Source organism: Protopterus annectens, chromosome 3.part1, assembly GCF_019279795.1.
Source record: "Protopterus annectens isolate FY-2018-M chromosome 3.part1, PAN1.0, whole genome shotgun sequence".
Lineage (NCBI taxonomy): Eukaryota > Metazoa > Chordata > Ceratodontiformes > Protopteridae > Protopterus > Protopterus annectens.
The window spans coordinates 806,612,080-806,628,298 of record NC_056732.1 but is presented as its reverse complement, the minus strand read 5'-3'; positions in this window follow the sequence as shown (position 1 = coordinate 806,628,298).

Sequence of the window (16,219 nt, the reverse complement as noted above, 5' to 3'; positions counted from 1 at the left end):
TAGTTAATATATAGTATTAATACTGATATTATGCCAGAAACATTGTATTATATGCTCTAAAGCACAAACAGGAACGACAGCACCGCTTCACAGTAAAACCTATAAAACAGATCTCAAGCATCACGGCAGCCACTTTTTATAACAGAAAACATTACCTGCAGTTTCACAGTCCAAATATGAGAAAATAACTTCAGAGAAAACACAGATTTTGCGGAATAATTTCCATTCAAAGCACTACAACTATTACTACAAAATGTAAGCATTGTGCATAGATAATTAAATCTATCTGTTATTGCCCGGGTCCTCTTCAATAATACACAATGACACCAAATGGCATTTGAAGACCATTCTTCTTCCAGTTACAGTACTATATAACCTAAGTCCCACCCTACATCTACTTTACCTTTTCCAAAATCCCCTTAGCAAATTATACCCATTTAACTCATTCTAATCCTCACCAAAGATGTCCCTGGACAAATTGGCTTGTTCCCAAACCTCATTTATTATAACATTAGAAGGAGCATAATTCATGAATTTGAATGTTCATGTGTTGGAACTGTGAAAAGACCAGCAAAAGCTACTTAAACACAACAAACCACTGGACTTTCATTTTCAAGATCAAAGTACAGTCAGGACTGGGAGTTTGTAGTGAAATCTCAGAGTTCTTAAATGCACGCACACACACACACACATATATATATATACAGCGTGTGTGTGCGTGTGTGTGCATATATAAATCTCTTCTCTGTGTATATATATATATATATATGTGTGTGTGTGTGTGTGTATAAACATATATAAATATATATATATATATATATATATATATATATATATATATATATATATATATATATTACAGACTTGACTTTTCAACCTTTCAACTTCTTTCTATGTGAGATTGATGAACAGCAGTGTTTGGGATTTGCCCCTCCCACTGTTGTGTAAACTTGGAGTTGGCATAATGCACACACACACACACACACACACACACACACACACATTATATATATATATATATATATATATATATATATATATATATATATATACATATATATATATATATAAAGCAGAGAATGTGCTGCAAATATTTCAGTCATTGATACAAAAGTGGTATGTGGCTCAAATGGGATCATGGAATTGGGTTCTTTCACAAATGTCAGTTGCCTGATAAATGTTCACCTGGTAGGCCGCAACTCACTACATTATTTAGCAATGATGGTATATTATAAACATAAAGCTATTCAATGACTGTACTGCAAACCAGCAAAATTATTTTGGGAATGAAATACAAAATACTTAAATGGTTGGACATGGACAGATATTTTTGAGTGTATCTTTATATACATCATAAGTCAGAATTATATGACAGAAACAAAAGAACATGGAGAGAGAATATTGTAAACAGGTCATAAAGGTAATTAAGCACAGCTGAAACTCTTGCATTTATGACATTCAAGCAGACTCAGAGGCCCTGCAATCTTTTTCCATCATATTGTGCTTAAATTTTGAATAATTCTTGTTGTGCATGCAGGCAGAGATACATCTTAGTCATTTTGTGTTACAAGTACCTTTCAAATGTCTTAAAAAATTTTGAAATGTATACTTGCATCCGCTCATGGTGCACCCTCCTGAAGTATCTATAATCATGATGTTTCTGTCCTGGTATGGAATGTCTTAATTGTGTTCATTCAATGTAAATGTAGTTTGGGTCCAGCAGACTGTACTGACAATGATTACAGGCAATAAAGTATAACCAGTTGTTGACATTAAACTGGCAAAAAGGAACTCAGAAAACAGAAAAAAAAGCAAATACAGAAATACAATAGTTCACTGAAGCTCGATAACCATGCTTACAAAAATGGAAGATCGTGGTTTTAGTATGATAATGGTAATTTTTTTACCTTTACTTTATTTGGCAAAAGTTAACAAGCACAAGGGCTGCTTTTCAGCCATGATGAGATTCATGGTTATTTTTAGTTTACCTGTTGAGTTTCATTTTAACCAAAATGCTATATTAGATAGTCCTTGGCATAGCATTAAAATGTGGCCTTAATGAATAAACAAAACTGATTTATCTTTCTGCAGTGGATGGCTAGTCTTCACACTATGTGTACAGTACAGCAAGATGTGCACATGATAGTGTGCAGTTTTGTATTCATTAAATGGTCTGCATGTCATTTAGAGCTGCAAGACAGAGGTAAATAGCAGATTATGCTAATGAAAGCATACCTAGCAGAATTGCATGCTAATTAACCAATCCAAGATGGTGGAGCCATTCAGGAAGCTATAAAATGTATAGACTTGTGTAGTTCTTTGCCATAAACTGTAAAACCTATTGAAATATAGCCACTATCACACTTAGAACAAAAAAGCAATGGTAGGGGCTGATGCTGCTGCTCTCTTGCATGGGAATGTGCAACAGGCTCAAATCTCTGTTGCTTCCACTGCTGACAGACCTCATCCATGGAGAAGAAGAGTGTTCAGACCTGATTTACCATATCATGGACTGTATGGTATTGAAATATCAGAGTGATACAGGGTCAGAAGGGAAACACTACATGAATTCTGCAACCTCTGCTGCCCCCACCTCAGGCCCAGGGGAAATCAAGGAGAACCTATTCCACTGGAAACTAAGGTATGTGTACTATTAAGGATATTAGCTACCGGTACATTCCAGAGACCCACAAGGATATTTACTAGGGGTGTCACATTGCCTGAGCCTCAAGAATATTGCACCAATGTCTTAGTGCTATGCTAGAATGTGCAAGGGAGTACATCTGTTTTCCATGTACACCAGAGGAGAGAACAAGAACAATGCAGGAATTTTAAACCATAGCACACTTTCCTGATGTTTTGGGGCCCATGGACTACACTCATATAGAAATTAAAACCCCACCTGGTGAACAGGGAAAGACATCCATCAACAGGAAATAGTTCCTCTCAAGTCAGCTGAAAGGTTGCCTTTAATGCCCAAGGAATCATCTTCAGCGTGTTTGCAGGCAAACCTGGCAGTTACCATGACTCACACATATGGCACACCTCTTGGATTTACACAGGTTTTGCTGGGGGGGGGGGGGTGATGTTCCACAAGGTCATCTACTGAGTGATATGGGTTATGTACTGGAACCATGGCTCATGACACCTATCAGAAATACATGCACACTCACAGAAGAATAACACAATGGTGACTATGCTCAGACTAGAAACATCTTAGAGTGTGTGTTTGGCATACTGAAGTCACAGTTGTGCTGTCTAGACAGATCAGGGGGTGTCCTGCAGTAGAATGCAGGCACCTGCACAGAAATTCTCACAGTCTGTGCCATGTTGCACAATATCATCTTTAGGAAATAGCTACAACAGGAACGACAATTTCCAGGCCAGCACCTCCAGCATGTACAGACAGTGATTCTGAGGGAGAAACTCCATCTGCAGAGGGAGATGGCTGACTTAGGCATGCACAATATGACCTTGCTCTGGCTGTGAGGCAAAGGATAGCATGTGTGAGTGAGCGCACACACACACACACACACACACACACACACACACACACACACACACGTGTGAGCGAGCACACACACACACACACACACACACACACACACACACACACACATCACCTAAGAGTAAAAAGTCTGCACACACACATCAGTGAAGGAATACACAATGTAAGCACATACAAATATTAAAACTGATGCTGTCTGATGTCCACAAACTTTACTTCCCATGTAATGTCTGTATATGGATAGCATCATGCAGAGACAGCCCTAATGTGCACGATTCATAGCAGTAATGTCAAGGTAAGTGTAGTATACAAACAAATGTGTAAGAAGATAAACTTAAATGGTATACATGCATACTGTCAGTCATAAATGTACTCAGTCAGAACCTATGAGAGGTCTCGTTACTGGTTTATAGGAATGATATTGGCAATATGCAGCTATGCTTTATACACAGTAGTGGACATCTAGCTGACCACTTACCCACTGTACACAAAATAGTCAACAGTACAAATATAGCAGTTTCATAAGCACAGCAAAAAACAGGAATGCAATATCAGTGGTTTGAAAGCATGACTTACAATACTAACTGAAAAAAAGCCTTCTCAAATGAGTAGGTACAAAAACATCCAAAATCCTCTTATGTAATAAATATTAATGAAATCAATATTGTGAGAAAGACTCTCCTAACTATTCATTCTGTGCATCAGACATATATGCAACCCGAAGTCAAACCCAATTGAACAAACGACATGGGCAGTCATCATCATTTGTATGGGGTTAGGGAGAAGTAGGCCAAGGATGACACCAAAGTAGTGAGAGTGTGTGTAAATAAGAAACACAGAACATTCTGTAAAGTAGGAAATATCTCAGGGCCACTAATAGTGAATGTATCCCAATAAACATTAAGTTTTTCCTAGCTTGCATGCATGTGGATTGATACAGTCAGTTTTTGTGAAATGTGTGTGTGTGTATTTGCATGAAAACAATCAATCAATGTTCTAGCACTATATCCTGCCATGTCAGACAGGTGTAACCTGTGCATGGTACAATTGTCTATTCAGTGTTGTCACTCCTGACCATGCAAACTGCCACTGGCAGGAGTTGCACTGCCACTTCCACATCCCTCGTTTGAAGTGGGGGTGCTACCTGAACATGAGTGATGTCTGTTGGATGAGCTCTCCTGATGACTACATACAGGATCATCACCCCATGGCCTACCATTTCTGGCTGTGGACACCTTAATCACTGATGGAGCAGTGGAAGTAGTGCCACTAAGGGAGTGGGATCTGGTGTGGCCACATCATCTAACATTAGAGGATGTTGCAGCTGTACAGATATGAGGATGCTGGCCCTCACCCAGCAGATATTCCATCACAGACTCTGCCGGATCCAGTGCATCGCTCATCCTTTCCAGTGAGTCACCCACATAGTTGGGGTATTCAGCATGACAAAATGTGCCATGTTTAGGACTGATGCTATCTCTTCAAAGATCATGGTGGAACATGCCTGTGCATCCATAATGGCCTTATATATACACCATGTGGCATGTAATGACACACCAGCATCAGGAATAGGGTGGACAGTAGGCCTCCACCAAGTATCTCTAGCAAACCTTATGTGTGCATGATGGCTATGGGAAAAACTGCTCTGCAACTGGAGTAACCACACATTTGCGATCAACCGTGTCACCCTCTACCTGCCCTATATTAAGGGCTCAGTGGAATGAGTATGTGTAGCTATACTGACTGTGCCTGAAATAAGGTGAGTGGATGTGTTAGCCACAACCTCAGTGTCAGACTGAACCTCTGCACTCCTTGACTGTGCCTCTATGTCACCACCAACATCATCATCATCATCAGAAGTTACTGATACTTTGAGAGCAGGTGATATTAGTTTCACATTGCCACTGTCAGGATCACCTGTGATTATAAACAAAAAATACAAGAAGGAAAGAAATAGCAACTGAAAATAATCCAAACTATGTTTAAACACTCATGTTAAACAATTTCAGATAATTAATGGAAAGCAATATTTTTACTCTCTCCTCAGACTTACATGTAACTAATGGTTACTACCAATCAAAGAAAGTTTCTGCTTACCATGTGCAGGTGGTCATTCATATGGAAATTCTGATGTCTCTGGAAAAAGAGGAAGTGGAAAAAAAGGCTAATGAGCATCACAATGCAAATGACACAAGGACAAGAGAATAATGCTCTGCCTATCTTCCTCATAACAAATATCTCAGTATCAATCAAACTGACCACCCCCATACACAATCATTGTACGTTCTAAGGCACACAGTTCAGTGTTTCCAGATGTACAAGCAGTAACACATATTGATGTCTACAATGGCAGTACATGCCTTTTAGATAGTATACCTGGAAGATCTTATTGAGACATGCTTGTCTTGTTGTTCACATCAGCAGCAACATCAAAGAGTAGGTCTGAACCTTGTCCTGAGCTGTCAAGATCTCTGACAATGGAGTGATGGTTCCATAGTTGGGCCAGCCCCTGTAGCCAATTGTTCTTAGTTACCACAGCTGTCCTCCCTGCATGAACAGTGCCACAACTGATTATAGTTTCTGGCACAACCACCTACTGTGTTCATGTAAGAACCACCTGCTGCCATATGCTTTTCCTGGCAGGTAACTTAGCTATTCCTCTGTCAAGCAGAAAGAACCCATGGCAGCATAAAGCTTCACTTATGACCTCATTCACTGCCCCATTGAATGATGGCTTGCATGGAACAGGTGCTCTGGGTGCCATAATCCTGGATGACATGAAACAGGAAAAAAAACACATTTGTAGCACATGCAGAAGTCATTCTGCTCACATAAAATTGGTGTAACCATTCTCAAAACAAAACAATTGAACACACAATGCTCATTTTGGACTACACTCAAGCTAAGGCAACACCTCTCTGGCAAAAAGAAAAAAATATATAATGCATTAGCATTCCATGCATTCTGTCAACATTTCTGTAATGAGGACAGAAGTTGTGTAACTGAGTACTGGATGGCAGGATTATCAATAGCTAGACATAAATTCAAAGTCAAAATGCCCAGACAAATTCCTTTGCACTCTTCACTGTTGTGGAGGTCATCATGAGACATTTTAGAAGCTTAACACCTTCACATGCACAACCTCTTGAAGTTGAGCAAATGGCAACACAATACTGTGATGTAACCATAACATTAATTAACAGACTTAGAAAGCACAGCAAGAACTGACATATCTGCAGTATACTAACACTAAATGAAAAAATGCATACAGATATATTTTTTCTTTCTATTGTATATTAAAATGCATTCAAAATGTGAAAATGTAAGCAGTTTATGAAAAGGACAAACATACATAGGTTGGGAGGGTGGCCTAATGGTTAAGGTGTTTACCTTACAAACACAAGGTGCAGGGTTTGAGTCTCACAAGGAATAATTGGTTAAGCTTAAAATGGCTCACAAGGGCAGTTAGCTTAGTATTAATCTATGAACCTAAAAAGAAAAAAAAAATCCAGTAATATGTAGAAAAATCTCCTCCAAGTAAATAACAGTAATGGTCTGTCTTTATCAATCGGTATTCCCTCCTTCATCTTCCATAGTTACACCATTACTTTTATATAGTATAGATTCAGCCCCCTGAGCAGTGTGAAGATACAAATGAGGTGTGTTAATCATTAGCATTCCTGAATATTAACAAAATCAGTAGGTATAGGGGATGTAAACATGGTGGTAGTAGCTACACAATTGCATGCACACACCCAATGACTGCAGGGAGGAGCAATAACAATTGTTAGCTAATAACAGCTTACAAGTGATAATGATTATTCTAACAACAGCAACAAGTAATACTGAAGAGACTCTTCTTTCTAAAATGTGTGTAACATGCAGAGTAGACAAAGAAAAATGGAAGTAGCTTGACAGCTATGTGAACAACCTTAACAACATCTATATTCTTGTAATAATAGCAAACTGTCCATCCTCTGCTTAGAAATCTTTCTGCAATGACGATCAGCTATATTACACATTGAAACAAAGATTTAAATAAATGCCCATGACATTGCATTTCTGTTAATTAAGCTGAGAGGAGTGAGAGGAGGGAAAGATAATAAAGAAAAAAAGTAGCTGGCTCTGTCCTCACCCTTACATTAATATGGTGTGGACTATAATCAGCTTGAATTATTTGTCAGTATCACATTCATCTAGATACATTCAAGCAAATGAGAAAGGGACATGTTTTGATCTTCCTGCACTGGACTTGTAATTTGATAGTCTTCTAAGTCAGATTTGTATGGTATGTACATTTTTTGATTACTAGTATAAGCCTGTGTTGGTATCAAAGAGGAATAAGAAACAGAGCTGAACATGTGTTGCTATTGAGCTGAATTGAGAGTTTGAATCCACAGCATATGCTGTTACAGAGATGCATGCTTGAGCTGCATGTTTTTTGAGCATATGATTAGGTTGTAGCACACACAGATTTGGGAAAGGTCACAACCCTGCATTTTCATTATTTCCTCCTATTTGCTCATACTGACATTTTTTCTTTTATTGTGTTCATATTTGCATGTGCTTTGGCAAAGCGCACTTTGGACTGGCAGCATTTCATGGCAGTGAAAGAGACTCCACTGCCCAAGATAGAAATTGAGAGATATAATTTGAAATGTCATCATTAGCACATTTTAGAGTGGCAGAGGTGTGCATTACAGCACTCTGAACAGCAGTAAGAGAAGACATTCTGCACTTCACCCAAGTGTCATTGTAGCACACAGGGTAAATGAAAAAAGTCTAAAGAAAAGAGAATGCAGGGTTTGAATTCCAGCTTGAAGCCATGGGCTGCTTGCAATGTTTGTGCCAGATGGGAAAATGCATCATCTCTTTTTTTTTAATAGTATAACTGTGAATGAATGGAAATACAAGTCATGGCTGTCCTCATGTTTTGTGATGTGGAATATACATTTTTATCTTTTTTATTTGGCTCTGTAATTTCCATGCTGCTTAGTAGAATGCAAACAAGGCTCACAGATGAAGGAAAGAGTGAACAATCTAATTTCTGTAATCCACATTAGCTCAAACACCTTTGTTACCACTGTGTGGTATATGTAATGAGTGAGTGATGTGTACATGATATACAGCTCTTTCTGTAGTACAAGTTGTAAATGCAGTGACTTTGGACCCACAACAGAGTTGGTCTGGGGTTCACACCCATACTGTGTGAAGGAAATGTTGAAATTATTACTCAGATTGTATGGCTTACTTTCATCATAATGTCATATATTGCTTTTTTCTTTTTCTTGCCATCTGTACTTGTTCACTTCTAAGCAGCTCACAATTAAGCTTACCTTAACTTAGGAAAAATGTTCAAACATTTACTTGGGCAGCCTCCTGTAGTGCAGACAGACTTAAGGGAGATGCATGAACATCAGCCGTGTGGACAGTACTGAGTAGAGAAACAACCACCTACTGTGTAACTATTTCTATGGCACAAAGTGTAAGGGCAGTGACTTTACAGACAGAACACAAATAATCCAGTATTCAAATCCAGGTAACAATTATTTTTTACAACGGGTGTCAAAATGCAATTTCTAACAAGACTTTGATTAGGAAGCTAACATTGCGTACAAATGACTATCATAATTAGGTTGATTGCAAGAAATGTCTCATTAATGCTTTGATAACTACATTTTTTCTAGGTAGCATATCTCATTAATGACTTACTTATGAAACACAATTAATTGATTGTGGGTGTAATTGCTTAAGCAGGATAATTATGATAACTAATTGAAAATGCACTTGCATATCTATGATAGGCAGAATACTTAAGTTACAATCATCCTGACTCCTTGCATATCTCAACTCTATGTTTAGGACAGTGTATGTTGTGAAGTATGTATATATCATAACCCAGCCTGTATTGCTCAGCTCATGAAATTCTATCCAGCTGATATATATTTGCAAATAATAATAATACTGCCTTTTTCATGGGAATACAGTTCATAGGACTTCATAAAGTTGCACACATGCAGGCATATCAGAATTATATCTCCATTCATAATGAATCAATATGTCTATAATGAACATGGTGAAAATGAGCTCTCCTGTAGCATTGACAAAGAATAAACTTGCTTGAAATGTATGTATTATTTATCCCAAAGTTTTGATTCCCACATTGTACAACTAACTTTTCACAGTCTGTAGTTCCCAAAGAGTATGTGCCAAATCATCCTATTTAACAACACAAACACCAAAGATTGTAAGCCAAGCCATTAAGCATATCAGTGTTGACCATTTGAAAACGTGATCAGGCTGAGCATCAGACATGGCAAATCTAAATGCCATGTTTCATACCATTATTGCTTTTTGATAAAATACCTTACTCTTTGTTTGTCAATGACTCTCTCTGCTTTTCATTGTGCAATTGTGATTGGCATGGTTGTGCGTGTTTGTGTACTAGCTGTTAAACATGAGACTGGAGTTTGTTGTCAATTCAGACACAGAGTTGTTGCCTGACTTCTGCAGACATGGCTGGTGAGAGAGATAATGGTGCAAAATGTAAAGCACAGAAGTGGGTTGTTGAGGAGTCCAACATTTTTGTGGTACTCCTTGTGATGCACTACAACTATAGGCTGCTGCAGGGGAATATACTGGATCTCAGTGCAAGACTTAGGCTAGGAACAGATTGGCCAAGGCTGTTTCCAGTGCAGCTGGTATCCCACTCACTGGATACAATTGTCGTCACCACTATAGTGACCTGAAGTGGTTCAAAAAGGACTTCCTTAGCTGATGGGAGGATGAGATTAAAACTGCTGACACCTTTCAGTTGTGTAAGTATACTGTCTCATCACCATTAAATTATACAGAATGCAAGTATACAGCCAAGACTGCTATTCATTATGCTTGCATGTCTCTTCTACTCTACTCTAGTGTATGGCTGAAGACATTGCAGCAAAGAGGGAAGTACACCAAGAGAGGTTAAGTCACCTCAGAGCGTCACAGAGTAAGTACTCATCGGGTCTTACTGCAAGCCTAATAACTATTGGATGCATATGCAACAAGGCAATACTGAAATAAATATTGTTGTACTTATGACATCATAGCAGTGCAATTGATTAATGGCACAACAGATTAAGGCCTTCCCATCATACATGGATGTTACAAAGCTGTATAGACTGGGTAATTATAAATGTGTATTTTGTGAACTTATAGAATCATGTGACACACCATGGATCTAATTCTCTCTCTTTTGTCTCACTCAACCCCTTCTCTCTCATTTTTTTTTTTTTTGTAGAATATTTTATATGACTTCAAACTGTGAACTGGAATACAGTTCTGCTTACAAAAACTGACATGCAGCCCAAAAATGTAGATTAACTGCTGGGAATTGGCCCACCATCAATACACAGATTGCAGTACTATCACCTAATATGTCAAGGTCCCAAGCTGTCAGCGCTGCCTCCAGAACCCCTGCCTTACCTGTCCCATCCACATCAGCTAGCTCTGCCCCATCAGTTGGTGCACTGGTACCTTCCAGGAGCAGTAGTAGTAGTGGTGGAGATAGTGCTTTTGTCACCAGACAAGAGCTGACAGGGATGGTGGAGGGTAACATGTAATGAGGCCTCAGTGCCTGAATCAACCGTGTAGAAATGATGCTTTGCCAACATGATGCCACATTGAGCACTTATACAGGAAACTGAGACAGGAGACAGTGATGACAGTTCTGAGGGAGTGGACTAGATTCTCACTGTTCTCAGGCTTGATGAAGGTTTGTCTCAGATGTCCCCTACCTATCCACAATCATGATGCTTCCCAAACCTTTCATGTCTATCATGAGGCCTGTCTGGATTGTTTGTCCTGTATGTCTCTGCCTGCTTCTCCTTCTAACCTACCTACCCAACTCTCACATTCCTAAGCCCCTTCCCCAGAATTCCTCTCTCTTTGCAAATAAAAAATAAAAACTGGGCACCTGCCCCACAAAAAATAAAGATCCATACATAGCTCTCCACATCACCTATGTGTCATGACACACTTCTTTTGGTGCAATTGGCTCTACAAAATTATTCTGTTGTTGTCACCTACCCTTTGTGATGACAACCCCGATTCAGCAAATAATGTCCACTTCTACATTTATGTTACAAAGAAGTGGATAAGTATAATTCTCTCCCACTACCTTCCTGCAAATGCAACTATTCTTTCCCTTGTCTCCTCCCATCTGCTTGCCCTGCCCTGATGTTACCACTTTCCTATCAACTCCTTTTTTCACATGTTGAATCTGGTCAAAAAATAGAGTCACACACAGCACACATGGACAGAAATGGCCCATAACAATGCCTTCACTTTTGTCCTCAGCATTTACTCAAACTTTGGCAAAAAGCACCAATGCAGAGTGACAGTGAATGACTGTTCATGTCCTATGGCAAAACCTGGTCAGTTGTTGCCATCACCTGCAGTAGTCATGTTGTCATTTAAATGTGCTTAAATATGCTGCCATACTGAAATTAGAATAAAGGCAGAGTAAAGGAAATTCTTGGTAACAGTTACTGTAACAGTTCTTTGACTACTAAATATCTACTGTCTCAAATTCACCTTTTTACTCATTGTTTTAGTTTGTTGGTTGGGATATTTTGCAGACTCCCTAATCGTTATGGATATAAGCTGGGTACAACAACCCTGTGTTTCTAAAGGTTAGCCAGACATTCCACTTATGCTGTGCTGATGATGCCACAAGAAGGCTGAAACATGCGTGTCCACAGTTAGTGGGGTTTATCTTTACTAACCTGAATTTGTCCATAAATAGACTTAAATAGAAAGTTATTGGCATTCAGAATTGCCATATAGTTAAAACACCTGATGTCTTTAAAGGGTCATTTGCATATATCCCATGTTGCCTCTAATGCAACAGGTTTAAGGAATCACGCAGTGGAAAGTCTAGCCTTGCTAGATTTTTTTATTTTGGTTTTTACTGCTTGTTTTTTGTGTGACCTTTTTACTCATTATTTTAGCTTGACTACAGAAAACAGCAAAGTGCTACTTCCACTGTGGAGTGTTGACATAAATCACTTGGCTGAAGATTCATTTTTAGCCATAGCATCAAGGGTTCATTTCCAGATGTATGTCACATTATGTCTTTCTGTGATGTTCTTCTGTGATATATATCATGACATACATCTTTCTCTTAAGTTTTATCCAACTAAGACCTTTAATTAACAGATTTTGAATAATGTTGCAAAAAGCATTTGTAAACACATCCAAGCCCATAAGGAAGAATTAGTAAACAACTGTTCTTCTACTCATGGCTTAATCAGATTTTGGCTCTCATGCAGCTTCTTGATCCCCAGAGCCATCAGTTAATGATACAGAGCATGACTGATGAATAATGAGGACACACCATAAAGATGCACATTAATGACCCACAAGACTGACCATTTATATATGTGTCTGTCTGTCTGTCCCTATCTTCACCCTTTCTCTGCCACCCCTTTGCACTGTTGTCATTATGCTGATGGATGTAAATGTGATCTTAGGACATTTTCATACAATCATTACTTTGCTGAAGACTGATAACCTATTCAGCAAATGGAAGATGTAGGTATCACTGTCCCTTCAATAGTGTGATTTTGAAGTGCAAAATAAAGGATTTCCTTTGTGAGCTATATAGATAATACTCAAGATTATAACTGTAATTATTCATCTTAACACTGGTTCAAATCCAGCATTAGGTGAAAATCTTCCTGCCTGTTTTTATATGTCTTTTCTGTGAATGTCTCACCTATGTATTTGTTTAACTCCCTTCTGTTTTATCATTTGTAGTCCTCACCAGCTGTGTGAGGCCTGGCAATGAACAAGTGCAGTATGCGATGCTAAATGGCATTTGAAGTATTATTCCAAATCTGGTGAGTTTTCCTTTACACTACATTGCCACAGTTAGTGTAGAAAAATAACAATGAGCCCATTGTTACAGCAAACAGAGTTTGGGTAATAAACTGTGGTACACTTACTCTTCCATGTGTACCGCACTGCTGGATGTCACATGACACATAACTGCTGCCTACCTAATGCATTTATTGAACATGTTGTGAGTGTCTCTTACAATGCGTAATTGAAAGTTAGTACAGCATGAGTTCCTCTGTGGTGAACTAAGATAATCAACATTTGCGATTAGTTCTATTTCTACTACCAAAGATTCAAATCCTGACAAATGTTATTTAGTGATGTAATCTTTCTCCATATTAATATCACCTGTGTAAGTATGTGCTACATCTGTTATCAACAAAATACTATCTTCACATCAACATCTTGTTTCCAATTTCTCGCACCTTCTTCAACCAGATGTATGTGGATATATTGGTTACTGTCACTCCTGCACTTTCTGTATCCCTGTGTCAGTCATATAATGGTACAGAGCAGGAGACATTCTGGGAGAGGAAACAAGTAATGCAAACACACCATACAGGTGGTCATACTTGTGCCATAACACATACTGTTATATGTCTCTCCATCTTTGTGCCCCCCATCAGCTCTTCTATCACATCACATTATAATGTAACATATTTAGTACACTATGTATGACATGTTCATCTTGTATCATTTGGCTACTGCCCTTACTCTGAGGAAGCAAAATGGCTACACTTCGCAAGACATCCTGCCCTAATCACATGGTTAGGATATGTGCTGAGTCATGATAATTATTTCAAAATACTTGTCATCCTTGTCATGTGTAACAAATTGTACACCTAATTAACTTGTCATTTCCCTTAAAGCATGTCTGATACATAGCTGGTATAAAAGATTATTTCAGTAGACATTACAGACACAGTTTGGGCAATCAACATATTTAGGATAGTTATTCATATTTAGTCTTGCAGTCATGATCAAAATTAAATTATGATAATTACATTCTAACAAACTTTGTAAAGTGATCTGCCTGCTGGACTCAAACCCTCATTCATCTCTGCATTTCATTTAGTTCACTGAGCTCATATCTTGTGCCACAGAGAAAATTGGGTGACAGTTGAATTTTCTGCACTCATTACTGTCCAGAGTACTGATGGACATGCATCAGCACTAAGCCTGTTTGTGCTACAGAAGGCTAATTCAGTTAAAGTTTTCACTTTTTTCCTTCAGCAGTGAACCCTGTTTGCTCACCACCTAACATCACGCAAACAGGGAAGGCAAGCACAATTCATTTTTGAATTAAGCTTTGACCCTAATAGGTGAAACGTATACTGCATCATGCAAATTGTATATATAGGTAACATGTTAAGATAAAACAGATCTGTTCTACATGTAATCACAATCCAAGCTCAATACCTCAAAGTATAATCATGCATCCACTAACACTTTGCCAACATCCGCAGAAATATATTTCTCAACATTGCACTTTAGGAAGAGGTTTTGAACAAAAATAAGTATTGTCACTGGATTGTATTACTTCACTACTTGGAAATAGCTTAATATACTGAAGTGAAATGCAGTAAGCTGTGTGATTAACTGAAAACTTCATTCTTGACAGTTAGGGCTGCGCAGCAGAACTGACAAATTATATACAACCACATAAAGCCTTGACACTCATACTTGATCATTAATTAGCTCTACTGCATTGAGCATTAAGTATCATTTGGTATTGTTAGTGGACATTACCCATGCATGAGCACATACCACTACTAATATAAATGCCATTCATTAAGGTTTACATGCCATCTTCATAACATGATGATTCATGACTGCTTCATTTTACAGCCAGTATTTCACAAGTATACGTGTCCCTTATGTACACAACACAGGTACATGTTGCTCTCACTTCTGCAACATACATTAATGACAGCTTAGCTGACCTAAGTGAGCAGTATATATATTTATTATTGATCATAGGATTGCACTTACTCCTTCATATTAGCAAATATAGATTTGCACAAAACCTTAAATATCGCAATATCTTCTCTGATGCAGAATAAGAAACTAATCGTATCTGCACTGCACAGTCACAGTAGAGAAGTCAAACTTGTATGTCGGTGCTTATGTTTAGCAATATGTCCTGTAGACTGTGTTGCTAGACAGGTATGTTGTTCTAATCTCATAGGAGTCAACTTGTGTGTATGTGTGTGTGTGTGTGTGTGGGGGGGTGGTTGTGTATAGAGTCATGTAAATATGACCTTATTTATCTTGTGATGTTAGATATATAGTTCAAATCCCGATGTCACAGCTTACAGTCAGCGTATATGTTGTTTGTGTTGTTATCCACATCTGCTATGTTCATGTGTAGATTTTGTTTCATTTTACAAGAAGTTATTTTAAATTTATTTTTGAATGGCTGAAGTGAAGACTGGTGCTGTAATTTAATAGACTAAAGAAACAAGAACAGCATGTAGGTAAACCAGGCAGGATACAAAATACAAAACAGAAGTAAAAATTCCAAAACCTGGAAATGTTGAGGTAAAATGCAGCACTTATTCCGAACAGGAAAAAAATCAAAAAGCTTTGGGCACCAAACCTTCATCAGTGTGTAAAAAATATATCCAATGCCTTCATTTAAATAGTAAATTCAAACCATATTTATCAAGGATATCCACACCTCCAGGTTAGTGGCATTGCACAAAGTATCGGAGACCATCCATGTGCAACTAACAGTGGGCAAGATTGCTTTTCAGTTTATAACATCCTACAGACCACCCTCTCAAAGTCAGGAATCCCATTTGGCTTTCCTGAAAACATTGGAGAACA